The sequence below is a fragment of the Oryctolagus cuniculus genome, chromosome 1, assembly GCF_964237555.1.
Source record: "Oryctolagus cuniculus chromosome 1, mOryCun1.1, whole genome shotgun sequence".
In the NCBI taxonomy this organism is placed as follows: domain Eukaryota; kingdom Metazoa; phylum Chordata; class Mammalia; order Lagomorpha; family Leporidae; genus Oryctolagus; species Oryctolagus cuniculus.
In genome coordinates, this window is record NC_091432.1 from 147,806,173 (window position 1) to 147,822,742 (window position 16,570).

The window sequence follows — 16,570 nt, forward strand, 5'->3', positions numbered from 1 at the left end:
TATTAGAGGTCTTTGGAAAATTCATGGAGGAAGATCTTTCTCTGTCTCTCCCTCTCTTCCTGTAACTCTGCCTTTCAAATAAACACCACTAATTTTCTGTGTACTTTCAAAATGCCCAGAAGACAGAATTTTGAATGTTGCCATCACAAAAAAACAATAACTGTTTGAGGTAATGGAAATTTTAATCACCTTAATTTGATCATCTTGGAAAAAGCAGACTTTTTTTTTTATTCTAGTGTTTCTTCTGTCTTGAGACCCAATATAATACTCGTAAAGAGGAAAAATAATCACTAACAACCTGAAAACTCAATGCTGTGTGAGAACAACATTTGTTGGAGCTTTCTCAGTGACTTAGTACACTAATCCATGCTTATCTGTGGGGCAGAAATTCCAAGACCTCTAGAGAATGATGAAACTGCAGATAGTACTATTCCCCATATGAGACTAGAGGAATTCAAAGTTTGTGGAAAACAGGTAAGTTTTTTTTAGTGCAAAAACAATTGAAATCCACATATAGTTTTTTCATAATATGCATTTTCCATGAAGTTCGTTTTGATCATCAAAATGATATACACGAAATAAATATCATACTGCACCCCATAAATATATGTTTTCATTATTGGTCAACTGTAAATAAAATTAAAAATAAAATGTTTTAATTTAGATTCAGGAACAGCCCAAAAGAAATCTTTTTGGTGGGGATGAGACTTCTTGAACTCAGATTTAACATTTAAAAAATAAATAGATAATGAGGAGGAAAGAATATGAAAATGAGACCTAGTGGCAAAACCTCCAAAAGGAGGAACTGTGTGACTCTTGGTATTTGTGAGGATAAACCCTTCCTCTTTTCTTTTCATCTTTTTTTTTGAGGCGGGAAGGGGGAGTGGGATAGGGAGGAAGAGGGGAGAGGGAGGGAGGAAGGACGAGGGGGAGAGGGGGAAGGAGAGGGGAGGGGAGGAGGGGAGAGGGGGAGAGGGAGAGTGAGAGGGAGATGGAGAGCAAGAGGGGGAGGCAGGAGTGATAATCTCCCATCTTCTGGTTCACTCCCTAAAGGTCTGCAACAGCCCAGGCTGGGCCAGACTGAAGCCAGGAAACCAGAGCTTGATTCAGTCTCCCATTCAGGAGGCAGGGAACCAACTACTATCACCTGCTGCTTCTCAACATGCATACTAGCAGGAAGCCAGAATCAGGAGTAGTGCCAGGACTAGAATCTAGGCACTCTGATATGTTATGCAGATATTTCAAATAGTGTTGTAACTGCTATACACCTGCCCTGTCTGCTAATTTTTGAATTTGAAGTCAAACATGACAATTAAATCAAAGAAGCTTATCTCTTCTTCCTGTGAAAACACCTTTAAAATAACAATAATGAGATAAAATGGTAGATAAGAGCAAGAGCAAGGTAAGAGAAGCAAGAAGGATAGCAGTTGACACATACTAATATCTGGAAATTGGACAGATGACCAGCCATCATTTTTGGAAACTTAATTGTATCATCCAACATGGGGTAAAATCAGTGAAAAACCTAAATGTGCATTGCAGAGCCCCAGAGAAACTCAGGAATTGTGTCCCTGAGTATCTCAGAAGGCTGATTGTAGGAGGCCTGAAAGCAGGACCAGTTGGAAAGAATTATCCCCTACTTCTCTCTTCTCTGTGAGAAATTTGGCATCCTTCCTGGCCTCTAGGATAGTTCACCTATAGAAGACATGGTGATACCAGCCAAAGTTGAGGGTGGGATTGGAATCTGCACTAAAATATGAGTAAGTAAAGCCCTGGAGACTGGTGAGAACCACCATCACCTCCCTCAACTCCTTCCACCTGCATAGTTCCCAAAATTCTAACAGAATTCAAGAATGCCTTGGTTCTCCCAAGCAGGAGAATCTCTCCAGAACAGAAATGACCAGCCCAGGCAAGGAATATTTTTCCAGTCCAAGAAATAGAAACCAACAGGAGCCAAGATTTGGCAGTTTCCCAATGAATGGAAGTAAGGGACACCAGTGCAATATCCTTAATTACATACACACACACACACACACACACACAGATATTATCAGTAACTAGAGCCACATTTTCAAAAGATTTATTTATTTGAAATTCAGAGTTACAGAGTCAGAGATCTTTTATCTGCTGGTTTGCTCAACAAATGCCTACAATGGCCAGCGCAGGGAGAGGCTGAAGTTAGGAACCATCGGCTTCATCTGGGTCTCCCACGTGGGTGGAAGGGGCCCAGACATTGGGCCATCTTCTGTGGCTTTGCCAAGGCCATTATCAGGGAGCTGGATTGGAAGTGGAGCAGCCTGGGCTCCAAATGATGCCCACGTATGATGCCGGCCTCACAGATTTCGACTTTACCTGCTTAGCCACAATGCCAGCCTTGTGCTTCATGTTTTAAAAATGTATAATGGCGGGCCGGCGCCACGGCTCACTAGGCTAATCCTCCACCTTGCGGCGCCAGCACACCGGGTTCTAGTCCCAGTCGGGGCGCTGGATTCTGTCCCGGTTGCCCCTCTTCCAGGCCAGCTCTCTGCTGTGACCAGGGAGTGCAGCGGAGGATGGCCCAAGTGCTTGGGCCCTGCACCCCATGGGAGACCAGGATAAGTACCTGGCTCCTGCCATTGGATCAGCGTGGTGCACCGGCCGCAGCGTGCCAGCCGTGGCGGCCATTGGAGGGTGAACCAACGGCAATGAAAGACCTTTCTCTCTGTCTCTCTCTCTCACTGTCCACTCTGCCTGTCAAAAAAATGTATAATGGCAAGCAAAATAACAATCCTACAAAGATATTTACATTCTCATCTCTGGACCCTGTGAATATGATACCTTACATGGCAAAAATGGCCATGCTGATAGACTATTTAAAACATCTTAAGGAAATTATCTGGCTGAGGTAATGCAATCACAAAGGCTCTTACAAAAGGGAAGCAGGAGGATCAAAGTGAGGAAAGAGAGATATGACAACAGAATCAGCTATCAGAGTGATGTACTTTAAAGATGGAGGGAAGAGCTACAAGCAAAGGAATCCACGTAGCTTCAGGTAACTGGCATAGGCAAGGAATCATGTTCCCTACTGTGGGGAGCAACTCGGACTAGACTAAGTTACTGGAATTAAGACTTATTCTATGCATCTGCTCTCCCACAATATGGCGCTGGGAGAGAAGAAAACAGCTTCTACACAGCTGCCTCCAGTTCAGCCAATAAACTGTAAGACTTGCTCCTGATTGGAGGAGAGCAGCTGTACTCGGCGTGTGGGCAGCAGAGTTGGGATTGGCAGAGGAGGACTATAAAGGAGGAGAGAGACGGCATGCACCAGGAACATCTAAGGGGAACATCTAAGGCGAACATCTAAGGCGAACATCTAAGGGGAACACCTGTGCAGCCCCCGAGAGAGCCGGCCGGCGGTGTGCCGCTCCCCCGCGGAAGTGGGGAATGTGGCAGGGGGAACCGCCCTTCCACGGAGGTGGAAGGGATGGTAGCCAACCCGGGAAGAACCAGCAGCAAACCCGGGGAGGGCCAAGCAGACAGAAGAACAACGCAGGGTCCTGTGTCGTTCCTCCACGAAGACGGGGAGCGACACCTACAAAGCCCGTAGAAAGACACCTTTTTAGCTCAGTGAAATTTACTTCAAATGTCTGAAATCCAGAACTGTGAGATTACAAATTTGTACTGTTTAAAGCCACTGAGTCTATTTTGTTGCAGTAGTAATAGGAAACTAATTGCAAGTATGAAAGACAGTAAAAGATCTATCTCGATAGATAGGTAGATAGATAGATAATCTCAAACATGAAATAGAGACCAAATCAAGCCAGCTGGAAACAGGAACTCAGAAGCAATGTAAACCATGCATTAAACATGAGAAAAATTTAGAAAAACTATGATGATCATCACAAAAATAAGAAAAGGTTATACATTTAAGAAGAGTAGAACATTATAAAAAGTAATACCTAAGAAAACATGACTCCATTTTTAGAAATTAAAGAGACAATAGGATAGCAGGGGGGAAGTTTCGGCTTTTGTTAAAAGATAAACTTCAAGAAATTATCTATTAAATAGAATGTTTAAATAGATTAAGTAATATACATGTAAGACATTTTCAAAAATTAATTTTTGCAGTCACTTTTGCAGAAAAGTTCCAGGAAAATGAGAATAGAGAAAATGAGCAGGGGAAAAGTTTCCGATAAGCAATACACGAAATGCGGGCTAGGGTTACACGGCAGCAGGTTAAGTTGCTGCTCGCAACACTAGCATCTCATGTAAGAGTGCTAGTTGGAGTCTCAGTTGCTCCATTTCCCATCCAGCTTCCTGTTAATGACATTATGACAATGGCATCCCATGTGGGAGCGCTTGTTCCTGTCCCAGCTGCTCTGCTTTCAATGCAGCTTCCTGCTAATGTGCCTGGCCCAAATACCTGGATCCTTGTCATCCATTTTGGAGAACAAGATGGAATTACTGACTCCTGGAATCAGCCTGGTCTAGCCCTGATTGTTATGATAATTTGGTGAGTGAAGGGGCAGGTGGAAGAACTCTTTTCCACTATATGATCCCCATCCCCTCACCCTTCTCCTTTTTTCTTTGTCATTCTGTCAAATATATATATATATATATATATATTTAAATTTTATTTATTTATTTGAAAGGTAGACCTACAGATAGAGAGAGGGAGAGACAGAAAGGCCTTCCATCTGCTGGTTCATGCACCAAACGGCCACAATGGCCAGAGCTGAGTTGATCTGAAACCAGAATCCAGGAGCTTCTTTCAGGTCTTCCGTGTGGGTTCAAGGGCCATTGCACTTGGGCCGACTTACACTGTTTTCCCAAGCCATAAGCAGAGAGCTGGATTGGAAGAGGAGCAACCAGGAAATGTACAGGTGTCCATATGGGATGCTGGAGTCACAGGCAGAGGCTTACCCTACTATGCCACAGTGCCAACCCCTATAAATATTTTTTAAAGATTTGTTTATTCATTTGGAAGGCAAAGTTGCAGGGGGAGTCCTCCATACATTGGCTCACTCCCCAAATAGCTGCAATGGCCGGAGCTGAGCCCACCCAAAGACAGGAGTCAGAAGCCTCTTCAGGGCTTCCAACATGAACGCAGGTACCCAAGCACTTGGATCATCTTCCACTGCTCTCCCCGGCACGTTAACAGGGAGCTGGATGGGAAGTGGAGCAGCTGGGACTTGAACCAGTACCCATATGGGATGCTGGTGCCACAGGCAGCTGCATTACCCACCACGCCATAGCACCAGCCCCCAAATAACTATTTTTTAAAATAAACAAGTGAAATGGCTGGCGCCGCGGCTCACTAGGCTAATCCTCTGCCTGTGGCGCCGGCACCCAGGGCTCTAGTCCTGGTCAGGACACCAGATTCTGTCCCGATTGCTCCTCTTCCAGTCCAGCTCTCTACTGTGGCCTGGGAGTGCAGTGGAGGATGGTCCAGTTCCTTGGGCTCTGCACTCACATGGGAGACCAGGAGGAAGCACCTGGCTCCTGGCTTCAGATCAATGCAGTGCGCCGGCTGCAACACGCTGAACGTAGCAGCCACTTAGAGGGTGAACCAACGGAAAAGGGAGACCTTTCTCTCTGTCTCTCTCTCACTGTCTAACTCTGCCTGTCAAAAATAAATAAATAAATAAACAAGTGAATGAAGTAAAAGTGCCATTACTGAATATTTAGCTCAACCGATGAGGAAACCCACACCAAAATGTCAGTGTAGAACTTTTAACAGGACAAATATTTCTAAAAACAAGGAGGAGAGAGAAAATGACAGGAACAGAGAGCGAGTGAGCGAGAGAGAGAGACAGAGACAGAGGGAGGGAGGGAGGGAGGAAGGGGAGGGTAAATTACACACACACACACACACACACACACACATATATATAAATCGGTAGCTAGATTGGCATTAGACTTCAGCACCTATGAAAATTCTGAATAAAAATTTGTTCAAACCTAGAATTTGATACCTATGCAGGTTATGAATCAAGTATGAAAATGGAATAAATATATTTTCAGACATACATAGTCACACAAATTTTACTTAATTGGCCTCTTTTTCATGAAACTATTACAGAAATTGTTCCACCAAAATGGGGAGTGAATTAAGAGAGATAAATAGAAATTGCTATGATGACAAACGATGTCCCAGAATGAGAGCCATGTTGTATACCAAGAAAGGAAAAATAGGATAGAAGGAAAGTTGGGGGGGGGGAGGGAGGAAGGAAGGAAGGAAGGATGGAAAGAGAAAGAAAAGGGAGATCAGGTAGTATAAGAATGGGGAGTTCACCAAAGAAACCATAGAATTGGTGGATTCTTTGATGTGTTAACCATATTGAGGAAAATTTCACAGTTTTTGTTAGCTATATAGAAAATAAAGCAATGAAAACATAGAACAATCATTAATCAAATAACAGTTGCTGAAGAAAGTTACTTTGAGGCTCAAGTATCAAGTATTTGCAACCTTTTTAGATTCCACACCATATTTTTTAACATATCTTCGAATGTCCTCTTAAAATACATGAAATTCTTAGGTAATATAATTTGTCTACACATATAACACAAAGGAAAAGCCAATGTTATCTCCTAACTGAAATATTATAGAGTTAAATTTTCATCATTCATGATAGAAATACAATATCCTTATATAATTTCTAGAACTGAAGAGTCAAGAGTTAATTGTGCTGTATAGAAATTTGGTGACAATATGAGAAGTGTCTAAAAGAATGGGAAATGGTTGTTCTCAGCAACAGGACTTAGTTTAGGAAAGAAGAGGTCAAGGATGTGTTCTTTTTCATTATAAATCTTATTACATTATTAATGTTCACAAACATTTAAAAGTCTTACACTAAAAAAATAGATTTAAGAAATTTCTAACCCATTCACCTATTCAAAGGTTAAACAGTCATAGTTACTTTTACCTTGGATGAAATGCTTTTATTAAATACAAACTTACTACAGAGTCAGTTATCTGTTTTCAACTTGTGCTAAAACTAGTTCTTGATGAAATCTTGAAACTGTCACGCATACTCTAATATTATCCTTGGTTAACCATGTCTGTGATCCCAACTGCACACCCAATCAAACATCTAAAGTTACCAACTGGCTGCAGAGTTGGTGCCCTGGTTACAAAACACTGACCAGCTGCAGGAAACACAGAGGGGGAAAAAGTTATGCCTTGGCTACTGAATACAATCCATGCTCAGTGTTAACGATACTATGTCACTCCATAAATTATGAAGGCTAATGCTGAAACATTAACACCACCCAAAAACACACTCGTAAGCAAGCCAGCGTGGCAAAATGAGGTCATGGAGAAGCTTAATGCTATTTCAGGATATTTCTTGAACACCAGTATAGCTCCTTTGACACCACCTGCTCTCATTTGGAGAACTGTATATTTAAGTCACCCAACAGCATCTGGGCTCAAACCCAGCGCTGACTCTACAGTCCAGTTCAGGATAAATGCTGTCCTGTTGTTAGGTGTTGACCTTTAGATGAGACATTTAAATCCCCCTGCCAACATTCCCCACCTTCTGCTTAATTGGCACAATATAAAAGATGGGGTTGAGAGAACATTCAATAGCAGTCATAGTTGCATGCATATTATAGTAACAAAACTGTGTGATTTATTCCTTTGAAAAAAAAAAGAGTTGTGTAATATAATCCAACATATTAAATCACTCTTCTTATGAGGATCATGGTGGCATCAAGATGGCATCTTGTACTTTCATCAGGCATTTACTTATTCTTTCTATAGAAGTATTCTCGCCCCATAATGAAATTTTAGTTTCTAGGATGAAAACTTTCCTTTGTACATGACATTTGTCAGTACCCTTCAAAAATAGAGAAATTGATGTCAGATTCTTGCAGAGCCACAATTTTCAAGTGTGGCATGACTGGTAAAACTTGTTTTTCTAAACTGTCAAAGTGGATTTGAATAGTTAATTTGAAAGTCATTTGAAATAATATGTAATAAAAATACAAAATTCTGGTTTTATTCTACGGAGTGCAGAATTTAAAAGCTTTTGCTACAGTGATTTCCAATTTTTTTTTTTTTTTTTTTATTTCATGAATGGTTCTGCACTCTGGAAAATGAGGTGTGTGTTATTTTGTAGAGTTGTAAAGTATTTATATGTATGCTCAAAACCAAACCTCTGACTTTCAAATATCTCTTTTCTCCCAGCACACAGTATTACAGTTCCCTCCACTGCTCTTCAAAACATATGTTGAGGCTGGCGCCGCAGCTCACTTGGCTAATCCTCTGCTTGCGGCGCTGGCACCCTGGGTTCTAGTCCCGGTTGGGGCGCCAGATTCTGTCCTGGTTGCTCCTCTTCCAGTCAACTCTCTGCTGTGGCCCAGGAGTACAATGGAGGATGGCCCAAGTGCTTGGGCCCTGCACCCGCATGGGAGACCAGGAGAAGCACCTGGCTCCTGGCTTCGGATCAGCTCAGCGCACCGGCCATAGCGGTCATTTTGGGGGTGAACCAACAGAAGGAAGACCTTTCTCTCTCTCTCTCTCTCTCTCTCTCTCTCTCTCTGTGTGTGTGTGTGTCTAACTCTGCCTGTCAAAAAAAATGTTGAATACACTAGATTTTGTGCAAGATGGACAAATTTATGAATATGAATCTACAGTCCTCCTTACCCTTGAAAACATGAACAGTTTTCATGCAATAGAAAGAAGTTTTGCTTGAAACATTCATTTTCTACTTGATTTTCCAAACAAAATATTTAGCATCAAAAATAGATGGAAATGAAATTAAGATGTGGCCCTCAAGCCAAGACTTCTTCATTGCTTTTCCTTGTTTCTAAAACAAACTAATATGTATAACAACAAAAGCTAGGGGCCTGCATTCAGTCAAAGTCCACAGTGCAGATATCCCATATGGGCACTGGTACGTGTCCTGGTTGCTCATCCTATGATTCAGATCTCTGTTTATGGTCTGGGAGAGCAGTGGAGGATGGCCCAAATGCTTGGGCCCCTACATCCACATGAGAGACTCGGAGGAAGCTTCTGGATCCTGACTTCAGATAGGCCCAGCTCTTGCTGTTGTGGTCATTTGGGGAGTAAATCAACAAATGGAGGACCTTTCTCTTTGCCTCTCAAATAAATAAATGAATCTTAAAAAACCCAGAAGTTCAGTAATATATTCAAATTAAAGTCTCATATCCTATTTTGCTTTTTTTGAACAGGTTGGCTGGTGAATACATGTATCAATGCATAACAAATAAGAAATTAGTATGTTTGACTAAGTTTATAATCACGTATCTGTAAAGTTGCAGGATAGTTAATGCTTGACCATATTCAATACCTGGCACAAATATCAAAAAAGGAACAAGACTCTCAAACATGAGGTAATTTTAAAAAGTATAAAGAAAATGTCTTAAGAAATAAATGGACCAGTGCCGTGGCTCACTAGGCTAATCTTCTGCCTGCGGCGCTGGCACACCGGGTTCTAGTCTCGGTCGGGGTGCCGGATTCTGTCCTGGTTGCCCCTCTTCCAGTCCAGCTCTCTGCTGTGGCCTGGGAAGGCAGTGGAGGATGGCCCAAGTCCTTGGGCCCTGCACTCGCATGGGAGACTGGGAAAAGCACCTGGCTCCTGGCTTCGGATCAGCATGGTGCACTGGCCACAGTGTGCTGGCCGCAGCGGCCATTGTGGGGTGAACCAACAGCAAAAGGAAGACCTTTCTCTCTGTCTCTCTCTCTCTCACTGTCCACTCTGCCTGTCAAAAAAAAAAAAAAAAAAAAAAAAAAAGAAGAAGAAGAAGAAGAAGAAATGTATGTAATTGCAGAAGCTGCTTGAAAAATACCACTGAATCCCTTCTATATAAATTCCCATGATAAACTGATTAGGGAATCCATTCTTGATCACTGCTAGTGAGAGACATTTCCTTTAGACATGGTCTATTCCTCTTGTTTCTACCACTTAAAGGCTGTCTTCCCACCTCCTGCCTCCTCACCACTCCAGTCAAAACATCCCTATACCTTTATGCATTAATAATATGAATTTTGAGCCCACATTTAACTAGAGTTCTCTTCCAAAAATATATCAGTTTATGTTTATCTCTCTTATAGACAATGACAAAGAAATGGAGCTAAAACTCTAGGGGTACTTGTACAAACAGGTTGGTTAGGACCATTACCTCCGTTAAGTTAGATACTATAATACTACTGATGCTCTCTATTATTCTGTTATTGTCTTAGGCATCAACTCTGGCTATAGCCACACAAATAAGATTTTAGTTTTCATAAGGTTGTCTTCCTTTCATATAAATTATTCAATTTTATGGGCCTACATGAACCCAGGTGTATTAAGTACCTAAATATACAAAAACATTTACATTGCTTAAAACTGAATAAACTATCTTTGCAATATCAGAATTTTTAAAAATATTTTTAAAGGTGCTTGCATGCCTGCACATGCATGTGAATATGCACATGTGTGCTCACACACATGCACAGACACAAACCCCACAAACTTTAGAGGAATTGTTAATGAATTTGATATAATAAAATTGAAAACTTTGAGGCTGGTATTGTGGCATAGTGGGTTATGCTGCAGCCTGTGACACTGGCATTCCATATGGGTGCCAGTTTGAGTTACAGCTGCTCTGTTTTTGATTCAGCTCCCAGCAAATGCACCTGGGAGCAGCAGAAGATGGCAGATGTCCTTGGCCCCTATATCCATGTGGGAGACCCAGGTGGGTTTCCAGGCTTCTGGCTTTGGCCTGGCCCAGCCCTGGCCACTGTGGCTGTTTGCAGAGTTGAACCAGTGGACGGGAGCTCTCTCTCTCTCTTTATCTCTCTCTCTTTCTCCCTCTTTTTCTCTGTAACTCAGCCTTTCAAATAAATAAATAAATATATTTTTTAAAAATTGAAAACTTCTACACAATTGCTAGGGAAAGATAATTACAAGATGAATTAATCAGTATAAACATTCAAAAATAACAGTTTTCAAGAAATGCTTATGAAAAAGATAAGCAACTCTAGAAAAATGAACAAAGCATTTCAACAGGCAATTAACTAAAAAAAAAGAAAAAGGAAACCTGAATGGCTCATAAACATCTGAAAATTTACTCTATCTCCTTTATCATAAGAGAAAAGGATATTAAAACCACAATGAAGAGTGGACATTTGATATATCTGTAAAAATGCCACAGTGGATTCCTTAACCAGTATCAGAGTGCCTGCATTAGGGTACAAGTCTAGTTTCTTGATTATGTGCACCCTCGGGGGCAGCAGCTCAAAAGATTGAGTCCCTGCCACCCGTGTGAGAGACCTGGATTGAGTTCTTGGCTACTAGCTTGAGCCTGGCCTAGCACCAACTGTTGTGGGCATTTAAGGAATGAACAAGCAGATATAAGATCTCTCTCTCTCTTTCTCAAATAAAGTAAATAAATAACCCTAAAAACAAAAATAATTTAATAAAACCATAATGGAATGCCAATATCAGCATGTCAAAAAAATAAAGTCTGAATATGCTGGTGAGGATACAGCACAAAGGTAAATTTCATGTACTGCTAGTAGAAGCAAAAGTTCACATCACTCTGGAGAGCATTCTGATAATATTCAATAAGGGTGAAATGTTGATATCCCCACTCCTAAATGTAGAACCTTAAAGAAATTTCACATGTGCATGTGTGTGGACACACACACACACACACACACACAAATAAGTACTTTTATGTTCCTAATGGGAACATTACCAAAACAAAACTTTGTAAACAGCTGGTTGCTATCACAGAGCTATTTGTTCATATTATGATTCTTGTCTTTGGGGATGCATAGCAGGATTACACAGCTCTAACCCACTCCTTGGATATTAAGTGTGGTCCTGTGACTTTCTATAGATAATACAATCAAAACAGAAGGAATGTGGGAGAAATCTGGGTGAAAGTTTTTTTTTTTTTTTTTTTTTTTTTTTTTTTTAAGATTTATGTATTTAGCACTCTGGCCTCAGAATCAGCCCTTGCGGCATTCGGATCTGGTTAAAAGCCCATGAGAGCATTTCAGGCATGGAAAGCCAAGACACTCTGGCAAAAAATGACCTACATGAAAGATCTCTGTGAGTGATATCGCAGTGGAAAGAACGGGCCATCAAAGAAGGAGGTACCTTTCTCTGAAGGGAGGAGAGAACTGCTTTGATTATGGCCTTGTCTAAATATTGTTGGAGTTTGTGGACTTAAGAGGCTTCCATAGCCTTGACAGTTCGTGACAAGAGCCTTGGGTGATCACTGACGTCATAAATAAGAGTGTCAATTATTAAATTAACAACAGGAGTCACTGTGCACTTGCTCCTTATGTAGGACCTCTGTTGTACTATGAGAATTAATGGTAAAACTTGTCTTCAAACAGTACTTTATACTTTGTGTGTCTGTGTGGATGCAAACTGCTGAAATCTTTACTTACTATAGAGTTGATTTCTGTATATAAAGATAATTAAAAATGAAAAAAAAGGATGCTTCATCACAGAGTCCTTCCCCATGATGGTGCTCCTGCTCCTTCCACTTTATCAAACAAGGACAATTTTGCAAGTTTCAATGGAACTTCACTATGCATCCACTGTACAGTCCTGATTTGGCTTCTTTTGATTGCTTTTTGTTTCCTATTTAAAAAAAAATCTTTACAGAGCACCAATTTTCATTCCATTGATAATGTAAAAAAAAAAACTGCATTGACATGATTAAACTCCTGGGAGCATTAGTTCTTTAGGGATGAACTAAATTACCAATATCACTTAGGAAATTATCTTAAATTTGATGGAGCTTCTTTGTGAAATAATGTTTATATACATATATACATTATTTCTTTTAAATTTTATTACTTTTTTTTGGTCGCTGTCATTAGGAGGGTCTTATTAATTTATTTCAGAAGGAGGGAGAAAGGGGAAGAAAGGGTAAGGGAGGGGGATGGGGAGAAGAGAGAGAGAGAACTCCCATTTGCTGGTTCATTCCACAAATGCTTGCAAGGGCCAGTGCTGGGGCGCCAAAGCTGGGAGCAGAGAACTCATTCAGTTCTCTGTGGATGACAAAGATCCAATTACTGGAGCCAGCACTGCTGCCTCTCCAGGAAAACTGGGATCAGGGGCCAGAGTCAGGGATTGAACACAGGTACAATGAGAGACACAGGAAGGATCTTCACTGCTGTCTTAATTGCTAGACCAAATGCCCACCCCTTGAGTTTTTTAAATCCCTTGTTACTATATGTTAATAGGAAAAAAATTATTAAATATTGCTTTTAAAAACAATTGGAGGCCGGCACCACAGCTCACTAGGCTAATCCTCTGCCTGCAGCGCCGGTGGTACTCCAGGTTCTAGTCCCGGTTGGGGCACCGGTTCTGTCCCGGTTGCTCCTCTTCCAGTCCAGCTCTCTGCTGTGGCCTGGGAAGGCAGTGGAGGATGGCCCAAGTGCTTGGGCCCTGCACCCGCGTGGGAGACCAGGAGGAAGCACTTGGCTCCTGGCTTTGGATCGGCACAGCACGCTGGCTGTAGCGGCCATTGGGGATGAACCAGTGGAAAAGGAAGACTTTTCTCTCTGTCTCTCTCTCTCTGTCTACCTCTGCCTGTCCAAAAAAAAAAAAAAAAAAAAAAAAAAAAAAAAAAAAAAAAAAAAAAGAAAAAGAAAAGAAAGAAAAACAATGCTGGAAACAAATGAAGATGAGAATCTCTTCAAGCTACTCTGGGATTGTTGTATCTATGAACAATTCTACAGTAAATGGTCTAAAATTTGATGTAGAGAAGTTTGAGTTTCATTCTTGTTTCTGTAACCTGGCCATCTGTAAAACGATGTGGTTTTCTGGAATTGTCCCTTCCTCTTGTTTAAGAAATGCACAATAACACTCACTTGCCTAAAGAAAAAAAAGCTTTATATATTTATTTGAAAGGCAGATTTTTATACACACACAGAGAGAGAGAGAGAGATCTTTCTTCCATTGGTTCACTCCTCAAATGGCTGCAACAGCCAAGGCTGGGCCAGATTGAAGCCTGAAGCCTGGAACTCCATCTGGGTCTCCCACGTTGGTGCAGAGGCCCAAGCACTGGGGCCCTCTGCTTCTGCTTTCCCAGGTACATTAGCAGGGAGCTGGATTAAAAGTGGAGCAGCTGGGATTCAAACTCACACTCATGTGGGATGCCTGTGTCACAGGCTGGTCTTATCCCATTGCATCACAATGTTGGTCCCTGGGTCAAAGTTTTTTAAGAGCCTCTATGATTCACTTCTGTGATTTCTCCTGCAAAAGTGACTAGAATAGTGTAGACAGTGAAGGTTCCATCAGCCTGGGTCCCACCTAAGGTGGGCATGTATTGCAAGCAAAATCCAAACTAAACTACAATGACACATCTTCTTTTAGAGCACTGAGACTCGCTCATAGCATATCATATCTCATCCTGATGTACAATCTAAATATTTATTGCTTAGGTGGATACATCCCTAAATTATGTTATATTCATCAAATGGAACATCATGGTATCAATGAAAATGAACAGACTGTATTTACATATATATACATATGTAAATATAAATGGATCAGAAAAAAATGAAACATCAGAAAAAAGTAAGAGGCAGGCCTTTGGTCTAGTGGTTAAGCCACCAATTTGGACACCCACATTCCATACCAGAGTGCCTTGGTTGAGTCCAGCTCTGCTCTCAATAAGATTTTGAATAGCCCTCACCTTGACTGTAGGGGAACAATGTTTTTCTTTGTTTTTGTTCTTTTTTCCTTCATACTACTCGGTGAACTCTCTACTTGGTGAAGGTTTAATCTTATGAGTATAAAAATTAACTGAAAATTTATCTCTGTAAAAAATAAGAATGAGAAAGGAAGAAGGAAGAGGAAGAAAGGCAGGAATATGAATGGGGGGAGAATCATCATGTTCACAAATCTGTATATATTAAATGCATGAAGTTGTATTCCTTAAACAAAATAAAAATATATATAAATATAAAATATATATAAATATATAAATAATCTTACCCTGGAAGGCTCAATTAGTTGGTCCCTGCCCATATGAAATACCTGGATTGAGTTTCAAATTCCCAATTTTGTCTTGGCCCAGCCCTAGTTGTTGAGAATACTTGGAGAGTGAACCAGGGGATGGAAGCTCTCTGTCTTTGTCTCTTTATCTCTTGCTCTCTCTCTGTGTGAGCCTGCTTCCAAATAAATAAAAAAACCAATGAAAATGAAAGAAACAAAGTTGCAGAACACATGCTATGGAACACACAGAGCTTTATCAACATTAGTAGTCTCCTTCTTGATAACTATATTTCAGTGGATTACTGATCATTGTGTCATAGTTTCCATGAAATATAAAAGCTTTTAATTAAACAACAAAACTATATTCTGCTGGCTAATTACGGCATTCTAAAAGTAAGCTGAGACCTTTTGTTAAGAATTTATCTATCTTGTCTAGAAAATCATATCCCCCTTGGTCTTCTAGTTAGAGCTGCTGAGCAACCAGAGAGATATGTAGCAATGTTGGTTGTTCACTCTCTTTCAGATGCCTGTCTTCATTTTCTGTGGCCATCAGAAAGCTAATACAAAACACCTTTTAAAGAAACACATGCTGTATGTAGTTATTTAGGGATATTTGGGCTTGCAGTGAGAGGCCAGGTGGTGCAGTGAAAGGGAAGACACTACTTCTTTTGGAGAAAAGTGTTCATCTTGAAAAAATATTCCAATTTGAAAACAAGACTTATGGGCATTCCCTCCTCTAAGAATTCACTTCTCTTCATCACCATTTTGTAGCATTTTCACAACTCCTGGTAGCACATCTGTGTTCATAAGTACAGCTGACTTATCAAGGAAATGACTAATAAGCTTGGCTGGGGTGGTCACCACTGAAGCCATGTGTCACAGGACTGCTCACACACACATAAAGACAAGCACACCAAGCAACGGTTGTCTAGTTCATTCAGTGGTTTAAATGTCAGCTACACTTCTTACTGTGATATAATATAGACATGTAATAATAATTGTATAGGTCACTTAAAAATGGCAACTGACAATTTGTTGCAGTTATTTTAATAACAACACAGAAGGAAGACAAATTCTTTGCAGTCAGTTTTAAAAAAGGAACAAGCAATGCCCTCACAAAACAATTATGCAGAACACTGTTATATGACTGAAACTTAATAATTACTTTGGTAGAAATCCATTATTTTGACTAAAAAATGAATTTAACCACCAATTCTGTTTAGAAACGTAAAATGTTATTGCCAGGGTTACATAAAGACAAGTGGCAAGAGCTAATCACTCCAGGCTCAATTGCAGAACTTTTGCTACTCAAGAGTGTGGTCCACAGAGCAGCAGCATAGGCATCACCTGGAGCTTGTTAGAAATGCAGCGTCTCCTTTCCCGTCCATTAGGACTGAATCAGAATCCGCATTTTAGTAACATCAACCAGGTAAGCATGTCCCCATTAAAGTTTGAGAAGCCCTGGTCTGGCTGACAGAATTTCATTTCACTACATGGGGCTTTCTACATACTCTTCACTGCAGGGTTATGTCTCAAATACGCATGTTCATAAGGCTTAAAAGAGAGCAAGACAGAAATATATAATGACTAATCACATTACAAATTTTAGTCTA